This window comes from Salvelinus fontinalis, chromosome 4 (genome assembly GCF_029448725.1).
Source record: "Salvelinus fontinalis isolate EN_2023a chromosome 4, ASM2944872v1, whole genome shotgun sequence".
Lineage (NCBI taxonomy): Eukaryota > Metazoa > Chordata > Actinopteri > Salmoniformes > Salmonidae > Salvelinus > Salvelinus fontinalis.
The window spans coordinates 62,786,835-62,801,006 of NC_074668.1; the positions used below are offsets into that span (position 1 = coordinate 62,786,835).

At 43.5% G+C, this 14,172-nt stretch overlaps 1 pseudogene; it reads left to right on the forward strand.

Annotated features, from left to right (window-relative positions):
• The first annotated feature begins 11,697 nt into the window (after positions 1-11,697).
• Positions 11,698-13,717, forward strand: LOC129854154 (leukotriene B4 receptor 1-like; annotated as a pseudogene).
• The last annotated feature ends 455 nt before the right edge of the window (positions 13,718-14,172 follow it).

Genomic DNA, 14,172 nt, shown 5'->3' on the forward strand with positions numbered 1-14,172 from the left:
ATGTCAGCACCTGACCGAGGTAGCCTTGTCACTGGCAAAGGTGAAAGTTTGTTTTGTGGAGAGGGGAGCAGCAGTACTACACCTTCAGGCAAGGTGTGGATTGGAGAAATGGTCTGGCCAGCTGCTTTGGTTTTGTCATGGTCACCTAGTGTTGGGCGACGCACAATTGGCCCAGCGTCGTCCGGGTTAGGGGAGGGTTTGGTTGTTGTAGGCCGTCATTGTAAAATAAAAACGTGTTCTTAACTGACTTGCCTAGTTAAATAAAGGTTAAATAAAATAAATGACTAAAATACTGTATTTAAAAGTACAACAGTAGGCTTACAGCATTCCATAAAATCGATCCTCCGCGTATCACGTTCCCTCCCCTTCCTCTCACCCTGAAAGGAGGGTACCAGGTTTCTTCTCCAGTGTTCTGTCTGGCCTGAGTTTGCCCCTGTCTCTCCATTTTCCCATTCCATCCCTGCTGTGAAAGGGGGGTTCTCTCTGACAAGTCAGGGCTGGGACTCTTCCGTGAGCTCCCGCAGCTTTCCAGCTCCAAACACCACAGGATGCTGGGGACGAATACCTACATCCTCCTCCTCTACCTCAGTCTGCACATGTGCAGAAAACATTACTGACATTTTCCAACTCAAGGGCCCTTTTTAGACAAGTAAAGGATTGTGTTACCTTAGAAAGGTAGTACTATTTAGGACAGGTCCAAAAAAGGTGGTAGAAACCTTCAGGATACATGATGTTCATGTTTATTTGCACCTAACCCTAGCATCCTGGCCTGGGGAATGAGAATGAAAGTATCTATTAACCCACTCATTAATCTCACACATTCCCCTTTCTCACACTGACTCTGCTCCCCAGTCCCACTGCTCCTGCTATTGCCACTAGCTCCTAGTTTCCTTTCAGGCTTGGATCAGTGTAATCCTAATTCAAAGAGGCAATAGAGGACCTGCAGTCACAATGAAATATCTTTGCAGTGAGGAAGGGTTAAAGAACTCCTCTGAAATGTGTTTACATCAAAGCTGTCAGCAGAGCATCGGGGTCATCATGTTTGAGCAAGTTAACTCAATGCTCAGTTTATTTACATAAGGTGCTAGCTATTTACCCGACAGAAATTTTCTTTTTATAATCCTGTGCCAGTTTCCTCCAATATGCTTGATTGTTCTAATCAGTAATTGAGAGAGTTCATGTATACAAACTAAATTATCATGCAACAAGGTGTATCGAATTACATAATTTATTGGTGAGCCTGTGGGTATTTTTTTTTACACACAAGGCCACATTAAATATTTATTTAAACCTTATTTTACTGTGTAAGTTGACTGACAACACATTATCATTTACGGCAACAACCCGGGGAATAGTTACAGAGGAGAGGAGGGGGGATGAATGAGCCAATTGGAAGCTGGGGATGATTGGGAATTTAGCCAGGACACCGGGGTTAACACCCCTACTCTCATGATAAGTGCTATGGGGTTTTTAATGACCACAGAGAGTCAGGACACCCTTTTAACGTGCCATCTGAAAGACGGCACCCTACACAGGGCAATCACTGCCCTGGGGCATTGGGATGTCTTTTTAAGACCAGAGTTAAAGAGTGCTTCTTACTGACCCTCTAACACAACTTCCAGCAGCATCTGGTCTCCCATCCAGGGACAGACCAGGACCTACCCTGCTTAGCTTGGGATGCAGGGTGGTATGCTGCTGGCAAATATAATATATATAATAAACTCAATCAACAAACTTCAAAAAGACACTGACTTTCATCTGTAACTCCACCAATTACGGCACCCATAGTGCAACAGCAGAATGATTTCACACTCAATGACCTTGTTCCTCTCAACTCATTTAGTCAGATGCTGATATTCCAGGGTACTTCTTCCTCAGAATCTCCAGGAATATATTACAATAAATAATATGAATATTTTATTTCCTATTGAGCGTAGATTCTAGCAGAGATAGTTTTAAGACATTGGAACTGGAAATGATTCGTTTCCCCTTTCCATTCCATGGGGCCATTAACTGTTGTTGATGCATCTGCAAATATAAATATTGTATTGTCTCTTCCTGATGATTTATCGCTTCCAAAAGCTTTATTCTCTTGTATTTGTTTGCTGATTGTCTAAGAGTAAAGTGAACACTATCTCAAACCCTGAGACTCAAAGCCCTTTGTAGTCTCTTGTGTATGCCTGCTCAGCCTGTGGTTAGCATTGCTTAATGTTGGAGCCACAGGCATGAACATACCAGCACCAGCAGAGTATCTGGGGGAAATGAGCGCAAGAGGCAGCACTGCGTAACATTAGCGGTATAATGGGGGTATAATGCGCTTGTGAACGGCTTCCCATGGCAAATCGACTCCCAAACCCAAAGCCTGTCCACACTCCTTTATCCCTGGAACCATCCGTGGGGCGATGACATCATCCCGCAGTGGGACTACAGAGGATATCGCAGGGCATCCTGCCGTCCTCAGCCAACAAATCACAGGGAGATAAAACCCACATCAATATGCACATCGGAATGAATAGATTGGGGAATAGTCACCGTATCAGACACACCATATCAGAGCTGGACACGAGACAAATTAAACAGCCTTTCCTTCTCTAATATGAGTGTCAGTGCTCCCCTGGCTGAAGGCTCTAGAGAGGCTCTTGTTTGTTCTGAGATGAAACAGGAGATAGAACAACGCAACATTTGCCAGCAGTGCTGATGATTTATGCAGAGGTGGAAATGGAGGAATATGCTTAACATTTTGAAAGCTCCATCTGTTGGAGAGAATACTATCTTCTCTTTTATTGGGTCATAGGGTCATCAAAACAAAAAGTACATATACAGTACCAGTCAAAAGTTTGGACACACCTACTCATTCAACGGTTTTTCTTTATTTGACTATTTTCTACATTGTAAAAATAATAGTGAAGACGTCAACACTGTGAAATACCACATATGGAATCATGTAGTAACCCAAAAAGTGTTAAACAAAACAGTTCATATTTTATATTTGAGATTCTTCAAAGTTGATGATTGACTGACCTTCATGTCCGACTTAATGACGGACTGTCGTTTCTCTTTGCTTATTTGAGCTGTTCTTGCCATAATATGGACTTGGTCTTTTACCAAATAGGGCTATCTTCTGTATACCAACCCTACCTTGTTACAACACAACTGATTGGCTCAAACGCATTAAGAAGGGAAGAAATTCCACAACTTAACTTTTAACAAGGCACACCTGTTAATTGAAATGCATTCCAGATGACTACCTCATGAAACTGGTTGAGAGAATGCCAAGAGTGTGCAAAGCTGTCATTAAGGCAAAGGGTGGATACTTTGAATAATCAAAATATATTTTGATTTGTTTAACCCTTTTTGGTTACTACATGATTCCATATGTGTTTTTTCATAGATCTGATGTCTTCACTATTATTCTACAATGTAGAAAATAGTAAAAATAAAGACAAACCCTGGAATGAGTGGGTGTGTCCAAACTTTTGACTGGTACTGTACAATATGGTAATATAAGTGGCATATTGCAGTATGTGTATATCCTACAACAGTAGTCAACTAAGCACAGTATAGTACTATTGAGACTCGAACTATCCATAATTTTAAGTTCATCCTGAACGTTATACAACAGCAGCCAATATAGTCAATGTGTGAAGCGTCATTAAAAAAAAGAAGACAAATCATACTTTGGGGATGAATCAGTCACACATTGTGCATTGTTGTTTTTCAAGAGGAAAGAGCAACGTCAAGAGGAAAGTGTTGAGGGTGAACTGAACATTAGGACTAAGTGATGAGTGAGCGTGTGATACAGAGAGCGTGACCTATGCCATGCCTTGGCATCCACCAGCCTTTAGCGGAGTTGTGACTTGCACAGGCTGCCACTGCAGATACACATTCTCCCCTTTGGTTTTAGCTCATGGTTATGAAAATCAAAACTATACACACAAATAGCAACCATGCTATTTCTTCCCCTATGTTGCCACAACACACACAGGCTCTGCCAGCCGAGACATGGCAAGGAGTGCCAAGCACAATACTGCACTTAAAAATCAACCACTGCTAATTGATGGAAATTTGCATTTTATCCTATTTCCTGCCTGTTTTCCTTAAGGGTGGGTGTGTTAGATAAATATGTTTATAATTTGCTCTCTTGATTTTGTATTTTCTGCAGCAGCTTTGCCCCAGCAGCGTGACAACTAAATGCTGAAACAATATGGTTTGTAGGATTTGGATGCTTTTATCTTTTAAACATATTAATTATCCTTATTTGCATTTAAGCACTCAATATATGCTGGAAGTGAGACTACTGAAAAAAGGTTGCGTATACTGCAGATCACAGGTGGCCAATGGAACCTTAACTGGGGAATACGGGCTCACAGTAAAGGCTGGAATGGAATCAATGGATTGCTATCAAACACATCAAGCACATGGTTGCCACGTGTTTCATACCATTCCATTCACTCCATTCCAGACATTATTATGAGCCATCCTCCCCCCAGCAGCCTCCTGTTCTGCAGATGCTTTGTATGATTCTGTAACACATGTTTCCAGGCATCAACAATGCTCTCAGATCATCCATTCTGGTTTATCTCTAAAGTTCTCTGTGTTGGGCAGGAGATAGATCTCTGACATGAGGCATGTGCTGATGGGTGTATGTCATCATGTCACTCTCCTTATTCTGCTGCCAGCACATGAGGGATGGGGTGCCTGTAGGACCTATTCCATGTCACGGGTCTTCCTAATTCATTCTTTCTGCACTGACACACTGCACAGATGTAATGAAAAGATAGTCTCTTCTCAGAACTGCCCCGGGATGCAAAATGTTGTGTTACTAACAACATGAACTGTAATCTCAGTGGAGCAGTACCATAGTATTTGCAGTGATTTCATGGCTATCATCAATCTTAGATAAAGAGAAAGATCAATGTGTTTTACTACAAGCCACAGCACTGTTCTGCACAGATGTTGTATATGGGAGAATGAGAAGTATGTATGATAAGGAGTATGATAAGGCCAAACACCATATTCAGCTTGTAAAAAAATGCAAGAGACAATATGACCTCTACTTGACAACCAGTCGTTTGCAGCAGAGGCATGAGTCTCATTTATCCAGTTTTAAACTTTTTGATCTGGTTGTTTTGCACGAGCAATAAGTCAAACAAACATGCTTCATGAACATTATGGATAAGGTCGTGATGTTTTGTTTTTCTCATTAGAAAAAAATTGAAACAAACTGGAAAGCTTGAGTTGTTTTTAGGGGAACTAGCTCTGGCAGTCTAGGAGAGAACATCAGAGACACCTTATGTATCAGATATAATGGCAGTGTATTTTTTTCTAACTTTGCATGCTTTCTCTATGTTGACATATCATGTTCCGTCTATTCCAGGGAAAAGGCTGATTACACTGCCATGTGAATACTTAGATTCAAGGAGTGAGTGAGAGAGAGAGAGTTGTGTAGTCCCATATCCACAGGTCATCTGTCTGCACAACAATACATCACCCAGAATTCCCTTTCTCCCCAGCTCAGCAGCTCTGGGCTTGCTCTCTCAGGCCAAGCCAAGCAGTGGCTGCTGCCAGCTCCCTCACATTGTCACCTTGTATTGTTCCTAGCAAGATTATCTGGTGGAAAAGCTAACTCTGTCTGGCTAGTGCGCAAAAACAGTAAATTTGTTTATCTTAACAGTTTACAGTCTGTCATTCTTTCCCCCCTCCTTTTTTGTGCAGAGAAGAAAACATGTAATATATAAGATGCTGTCTTAACAATGGGAGGTTTGATTGTGAAACTGATACAGAACTTGTTTTTGCTCATTGTTCTTAGATTTAATTGAGAATTTTGACATCCAGGAGACAGTAATTCGTCATTTTAAGACAACAAACTCTTTACCAAGATTAGTCATTATTATTAGTGAATTCTGCTGCTCCCTGGTGGACTGATATAGGTATTTCTGCTTATGCATGTCTATACAAGGGGATGTCCACCAGGTGGTAGCAAAGGGTTGTGAAGACTCAATATCCACAACATGGTTATCCAAGTCCAGGAAATGACTATGGGAATAGGGCAGGAGAAAAAGACCATAGTGATCTTCAAAAGGTTTTCGCCTTCACTTATTCACAAAAACCTCTTCTTTTGGGGTTCTGCTATTGTCCACCAAGTACTAACATTAATTATCTGGATAATATGTGTGCATTGCTTGATAATGTGGGGGGAAAAAAGAAACCTAACCAGAAACTGTGGATAGATGGCGGCATTTGCACAAAACTGAAAGCATGAACCACTGCATTTAACCATGGAAAGGTGACTGGGTATATGGCCGAATACAAACAGTGTAGCTATTCTCTCCACGAGGCAATCAAACAAGCGAAATGTCAGTACAGAGACAAAGTGGAGTTGCAATTCAACGGCTCAGGCACAAGACGTATGTGGCAGGGTCTACAGACAATCACGGACTACAAAAGGAAAACCAGCCACGTCACGTACACCGATGTCTTGCTTCCAGACAAACTAAACACCTTCTTTGCCCGTAATGGGCTACGCGCCACCGACGAGTAGCCCATTACCAAGAACTGTGAGCTCTCCTTCTCTGTGGCCGATGTGATTAAGACATTTAAACGTGTTATCCCACGCTAGGCTGCCCCCCAAAAAAATGTTGGTCTGATGTGTGTAGTGAGGACCGTGCAGACGCTGCACTTGATGCATTTATTCAATTGTTTCTTCCAGTTATTGATAATCACGCACCTATTAAGAAACGGACTGTTATAACTGTTTTTAAGACCCTGTGGATTGATGGAATTGAATTGAAAAAGCTGTACGGTTCAGTGGGACGAGGCAAAAGGAGCGATGAATAAGTTACTAGAAATGTTTTACCCCTTTTTCTCCCCATTTTCGTGGTGTCCAATTGGTAGTTACAGTCTTGTCTCATCGCTGTACGGACTCGGGAGTCTCTAGTGCGCGATGGAACAGGGACATCCCTGCCAGCCAAATCCTCCCCTAACCCGGATGACTCTAAAACGATTGTGCACCGCCCCATGGGTCTCCCGGTTGCGGCCAGCTGGGACAGAGCCTGGACTCAAACCCAGAATCTCTAGTGGCACAGCTTGCACTGCAATGCAGTGCCTTAGACCACTGCGCCACACGGGAGGCCCTCTCCAGGCAATTTATCATTAGGCATTCCTCTAGTCCCTTAACAACCCCCTATCCCAGACCATGCCCTAGACAACCGTCCCCTAGGAACAGGACTGGTGTGCCAGACCACAATTCCCATTTCCCTCACAGTTGCTCACCATCATGAACGCATCACTTTCCTCATCTTAGACTCTACTGCACACCCCGTAGTTTTAGGTTTACCCTGGTTACAGTTTCATAACCCCAGGATATCATGGACAGAGAGGAGGTTGTTGGTTTGGTCGCAGGAGTATCAGGGGAGGTGTCTCCCTGTGTCTATCTGTGCCACCTCCATGGAAAGTCCAGACCAGGCCACCCACGTCCCTATCCCGGAGGAATACCGGGACCTACAGGTGGCTTTTTCGAAGACTCGTGCCACGTGCCTGCCCCCTCGTTGCCCATGGGACTGCACTATCGATCTACTGCCTGGTTCTACCCTCCCACGGGGGCATATCTACCCTCTCTCGCATGCAGAGACCAAAGCCATGGAGGTCTACATCCAGGAGGCGCTGGCCCAACGATTCCTCCGTCCGTCCACCTCTCCGGCCTCGTCCAGCTTCTTTTTCGTGAAGAAGAAGGATGGAGGTCTCCGCCCCTATATCGATTACCGGACACTGAATAAGGCAACTGTTAAATTCAGCCTTCTGTGCACTCAAGGAACGTTTTATGAAAGCACCTGTTCTGGTTCATCCTGACCCATCTCTGCCCTTCATCTTTTAGGTGGACGCCTCGAAGGTGGGAGTAGGGGCTGTTCTCTCCCAACGCACTGGATCGCCACCTAAACTCCATTCATGTGCCTTCTACTCACAGAAGCAGTCTGCCGCGGAGTGAAATTACGACGTGGGGGATCGTGAGTTTCTGGTCGTTAAGAAGGCGTTGAAAACATGGCACCACTGGCCGGAGGGTTCTCAACACCCATTCCTTGCTTGGACAGACCACCGGAACCTAGAGTATATTCGAGCAGCGAAGAGGCTGAACCAGCGTCAGGCCAGGTGGGCCCTATTCTTTTCCAGGTTTGACTTTACCCTCTCCTACCGGCTGGGATCTAAGAACGTCAAGGCCAATGCGTTGTCCCAGGTGCATGACACAGAGGATTGGAGGGAGAAAGTGACACCCATTATTCCCCTGTCCGCATTGAGGCTCCTGTTGTGTGGAATGTGGACGAGGACATCCGTCGAGTCCTGCAACAGGAGCCCTCACCTGCCCACTGTCCCGGGCGGCATACCTACGTGCCCTCTGATGTGCGGGACTGTCTCCTCGCCTGGGCACACACAGCACCTGTGTTGGGGCACCCGGGTATAGCCCGTACTATTGACTGTCTCTCCGTCAAGTACTGGTGGTCCACCTTGAACCAGGATGTCCGGGTTTACGTCTCTTCCTGCTCCACCTGCGCACAGAGCAAACTCCACCTGCTGCCGGTTCCACAAGGACCCTGGTCCCATCTCTCCTTGGACTTTGTCACAGACCTGCCCCCCTCGGAGGGGCACACAACAATCCTGGTCATTGTGGACCGGTTTTCCAAAGCCTGTCGTTTGATTCTTCTGCCTGGTCTTCCTACGGCCATGCAGACTGCAGAAGCTCTCTTCTCTCACATCTTCCGGCACTACGGGATCCCAGAGGACATCGTGTCTGACCGTGGTCCTCAGTTCACCTCCCGTGTCTGGAAGGCCTTCATGGAACGACTGGGGGTCACGGTCAGCCTCACCTCCTTGTACCATCCCCAATCAAATGGGCAGGTGGAAAGGGTAAATCGGGAACTGGGTAGGTACCTTTGTAGTTACTGTCAGGGCCGGCCGGGGGAGTAGGCTGCGTTTCTGCCTTGGGCAGAATATGCATAAACTCCCTCTGTCACTCCTCCACTAACCTCACACCCTTTCAGTGTGTTCCAGGCTATCTGCCGGCCCTGGCACCCTGGCACCAGTCAGATTGAGGCTCTTGCGGTGGACGATTGGTTTCGGCGTGCCAAGGAGGTATGGAACACAGCGCACACCCGTCTCCAGCGTGTCGTCCTCCAGCAGAAGGCGCAGGCCGATGGTACTGGTGGTACTGTCACAACAGCCTTCGCTTTGGCTCCCCCTCCTGTTCAGCACAGGTGTTCGGTGTTGCCGGCCTTCTAGCTGCTGCCGAACCTGCTGCTGACAGGCACAAATTATTGTATTTTTCTTGTCTATATTGAATACATCATTTAAACATTCACAGTGTAGGTTGTAAAAAGTATGTGAACCCCTAGGTTAATGACTTCTCCAAAAGCTAATTGGAGTCAGGAGTCAGCTAACCTGGAGTCCAATCAATGAGATGAGATTGGAGATGTTGGTTAGAGCTGCCCTGCCCTAAAAACACTCACAAAATTTGAGTTTGCTATTCACAAGAAGCATTGCCTGATGTGAACCATGCCTCAAACAAAAGTGATCTCATAAGACCATACGTTTAAGAATTATTGACTTGCATAAAGCTGGAAAGGGTTACAAAAGTATCGCTAAAAGCCTTGATGATCATCAGTCCGCGGTAAGACAAATAGTCTATAAATGGAGAAAGTTCAGCAATGTGCTACTCTCCCTAGGAGTGGCCATCCTGCAAAGATGACTGCAAGAGCACAGCGCTGAATGTTCAATGAGGTTAAGAAGAATCCTAGAGTGTCAGCTAAAGACTTATAGAAATCTCTGGAACATGCTAACATCTCTGTTGACGAGTGTACGATACGTAAAACACAAAACAAGAATGGTGTTCATGGGAGGACACAACGGAAGAAGCCACTGCTGTCCAAAAAAAAACTTTCCTGCACGTCTGAAGTTCGCAAAAGAGCACCTGGATGTTCCAAAGCACTACTGGCAAAATATTCTGTGGACAGATTAAACTAAAGTTGAGTTGTTTGGAGGGAACACACAACACTATGTGTGCAGAAAAAAAACACAGCACACCAACATCAAAACCTCATCCCAACTGTAAAGTATGGGGGAGTGAGCATCATGGTTTGGGGCTGCAGTGCTGCCTCAGGGCCTTGACAGCTTGCTATCATCGACAGAAAAATGAACTCCCAAGTTTATCAAGATATTTTGCAGGAGAATGTAAGGCTCTGTCCGCCAATTGAAGCGCAACAGAAGTTGGATGATGCAACAGGACAACGAACTAAAAACACAGAAGTAAATCAACAACAGAGTGGCCCAGTCCTGGCCTCAACCCGATTGAGATTCTGTGGCATGACCTCAAGAGAGCGATTCACACCAGACATCCCAAGAATATTGCTGAACTGAAACAGTATTGTAAAGAGGAATGGTCCGAAATTCCTCTTGACCGTTGTGCAGGTCTGATCCGCAACTACAGAAAATGTTTGGTTGAGGTTATTGCTGCCAAAGGAGGGTCAACCAGTTATTAAGTCCAAGGGTTCACATACTTTCCCCACCCTGCACTGTGAATGTTTACACGGCGTGTTCAATAAAGACATGAAAACGTATAATTGTTTCTGTGTTATTAGTTTAAGCAGACTGTGCTTGTCTATTGTTGTGACTTAGATGAAGATCATATCAAATCTTATGACCAATTTATGCATAAATCCAGGTCATTTCAAAGGGTTCACACACTTTCTCTTGCCACTGTATGTACAGTATTTACTATAGTATTCACTGTGGTGTTTTTGCAGACATGACTGTAGTATACTGTAGTATTCACAGTCCCTGATTAGAGCGGAACAATAAAGAAAATGCAGTGGAACTGGCTTCGATGTCCAGTGCTGAGTTTGAGGGGTCTAGAGCATCTACAGATGGACTATCCAAATGAAGTGTTAACCTACAGTCATGTCTTTAAAAAACACTACAGTGAATACTATATTATACTACAGTCATGTCCACAAAAAACACTACAGTAAAGTCCGCTAAAACACTATATTGAATACTATAGTATACTAGTAATGTCCGCAAAAACATTACAGTAAATACTAAAGTAAAGTCAGCAAAAGCACTACAGTGAATACTATAGTATATAAATATAGTAATATTACAGTATTTAGACTATAGTATACTATAATAGATGTTCATGTGGGTTAGCTGTAAAAGTTTAACATGTTTTAACTAGGACCTTAATGGAAATAAATAAATAAATAAAATTGTTATTGTGTTATTCTCAACACATTTCTAAATGCATTGTATCCACATTTGTGACTCACTACCTGCATTTGGTCTTATGTAGCAAAATTCGAAATTGTGTTTTTTACATTATATAAAAGTAGAGAGACTAGAGCTAAGAAATGGTATGGTTGTATTGTATTTTTAAATGGTCAAATAAAATCCACCAATCAATCAAGGGATACTACAGTGTGGAATATTGTATTTTCAAAAATGTCTAAAAACATGTTTTTACTTTGTCATTATGGGGTATTGTGTGTAGGTGGGTGAGATTTTGACATTTTGAATTCAGGTTGTAACACATCAAAATGTGGAACAAGTCAAAGGTTATGAATACTTTATGAAGGCGCAGTATGTGGTTAAAAATAGACAATGCACAGGGCAAGCGCGAAGAACAGCGAGCTTCCTGACTTCACACCACTCTGATCATCACACCAATCTCTCTCAAGTCATGACCATGGATCCGCTCAACATCTCCATCTCCAACATCACCTCAAGGAATCCTGGCAACGTTGTATCCAGTACACTGATGGGACTGTGCTGCCTAGTGGGCCTCCCTGCAAATATCGCTGTCGTGGTGGTCATTCTGCGCCAGGTAAAAATAGATCATGTCACCCTGAAACTGATGCTGAATCTGGCTTGTTCTGACGTCCTGTGTCTGGCCTCCCTCCCTGTGCGGATCTATTCCCTCCTGTGTGGTTGGAATCTTGGCCGTGGGCTCTGCAAGTTCTTCTCCTTCATGGTCTATTGCAGCCTATATATCAATATCATAACTGTGACTATGATGAGTGTGCAGCACTACGTGTCGGTTCTCTAACCCCATCAGTGGGCCAGGCTGGGAAGGAGAGGTGAGAAGGCATTGCTACTTGCCCTATGGGGACTTGCATGAATCCTAACCGGGCCTGCTGTTGCGACAAGGAATATAGTGGTTACAGGTTCTGGTCTACGGTGTCAAAGACTGAATCGGACTGGGAAAGAGGGGCTGTTCTTTTTTTTGAGACATTGGTGGGTTTTGTTCTGGGTTCCATTCTGGTCACCTTTTATTTCTTCCTTCACAAGCGAGTGAACCAGACAGCCCTCTTCAGCACCCAAAGGATGACCAGATTGGTCACTGGAGTGACTGTGACCATCATTCTCTGGGTTCCTGGTCATGTTGTTAACATTGTGGACATCTCAGCTATCTTACTGAAGTATTCACACCCTGTTACATCTGCTCAACTAAAGACCTTTAGGGAGTTGACACGGGACTTTGTTAAGTGCCTTGCCTTTGTTAACAGTTGTGTGGACCCCTTTCTGTACGCGTTCGCCTTTCAGAGAATTTGGCAGAGAAGTCCAGAGAAGCGGGAGAGGGCAGACACTGCTATTCAGACCTCTGTGTAATATTTCAGTCAATCATTTATGCTTTTTCTTGTGAATATTGTTTTTTTCTTTTCTATTTGAGGTGTGCATGTAAATCAAAGGGAGGGGGTCACTATGGCTTTGAAGCAGAGGTGACCCATATTGTGATAACGTTTTTTTTTTTTAAATGGCTTCATCATGATTGACCAAAGACCAACAATGTTGGTGAAAGCAGAAACAGAATGGAATCTCTGTAAAATGATCACAAAGCAGCTTGAAACCATCTTCAATGTCTCCTTTCAGACCATGCAAACTTGGTCAGTGCTTAAAAGCATCAATGCAATGCATGGATTCTATTGAAATAGTAAATGCAAAATTGAAAGCGAAATTACCAACTCACTTTGCAGGAAGTGGGCGATAGAGTAGGTGTGAAAAAAACATGAATGTTGTCAGTATCTGCAACATGACAGTCAGTGAGAAAGACAGAATAACGTGATATAGAAAAATACTTTGTGAAAAAGGATCTCACCTACTTACAGCCACTATCATCTAACATGAAACAAAGAAAAACTGTAGGAGGTATAATATATTTTCACACACTTTACATTAACTTTCATTATTTATTCAGCCCTTTGGTTCCTAAGACCATAAAGTGACTATAATAATGTTGTGAAAAAAGTGAAACATTGGCTTAGACCTCTTCAAGTGGCGCAGTCTTTGATGCCCTTCATGGTACAGGAGCAGGAAAAAAGCTCTGACTGTCAGGCCCAAACGCTTGAGACAGATTGGCAAATAAATGCTTTTACGGCTGCCAGCAAAAGACATACTCTGACTTTAACGCACAGTTAACTTTTATGGGAGTTCTTTAAGAGAAAACATTACACCTTTTACAGGGATGAGGAGGGGATGTGACCTTACTCTGTAAATATGAAAGATTGTTCTGCTCTGCAGATTTGAATTGAACTGTGAATTGATGAGTCCGGTCATAAAGTATCAAGTTAGTGTAACATATACAACCAGCATATTTGCTTTTCCAATGAAATGTTTTCTTCAATTAATGAAGCATCAGACAGAGGTGTACAATAAATAACAGTGTATCATATTAATAAATTGCTATCCACAAATGCTATTGCCACTGTCATTTCATATACCGGCCTGATCTAGATTGCAGACTATGTACTCTCCTCTAACTAATAATAACTAAAGCATACATGTACAGTATGTATGATGAGCATACTTCGCATGGTTTGAATATCACCAGTATTTATGAACTTCCTTAGTTCAGAACACTCAACACTGAAACAACCTTCCCTACAACCATGACCTTTTAAGCGTTTCTCGATCTATCAATCCCATTCTCCTGTCCAAGTGTTGGAGCAGCTTTAGAACAGATTCTGAAGTAAATAATGTATCGAGTCCTACGCAGAAATAATTCCTCTGCTTTTCTCAGTGTCTAACCCTCCTTTGTATGTCAAATTATGTGATTTTCCAGCTCCAGCAGTGAGATTGGTATGACTGCAGCTAAGCTGACATGAGTGAGCTTCAATACAATACACGTACCCC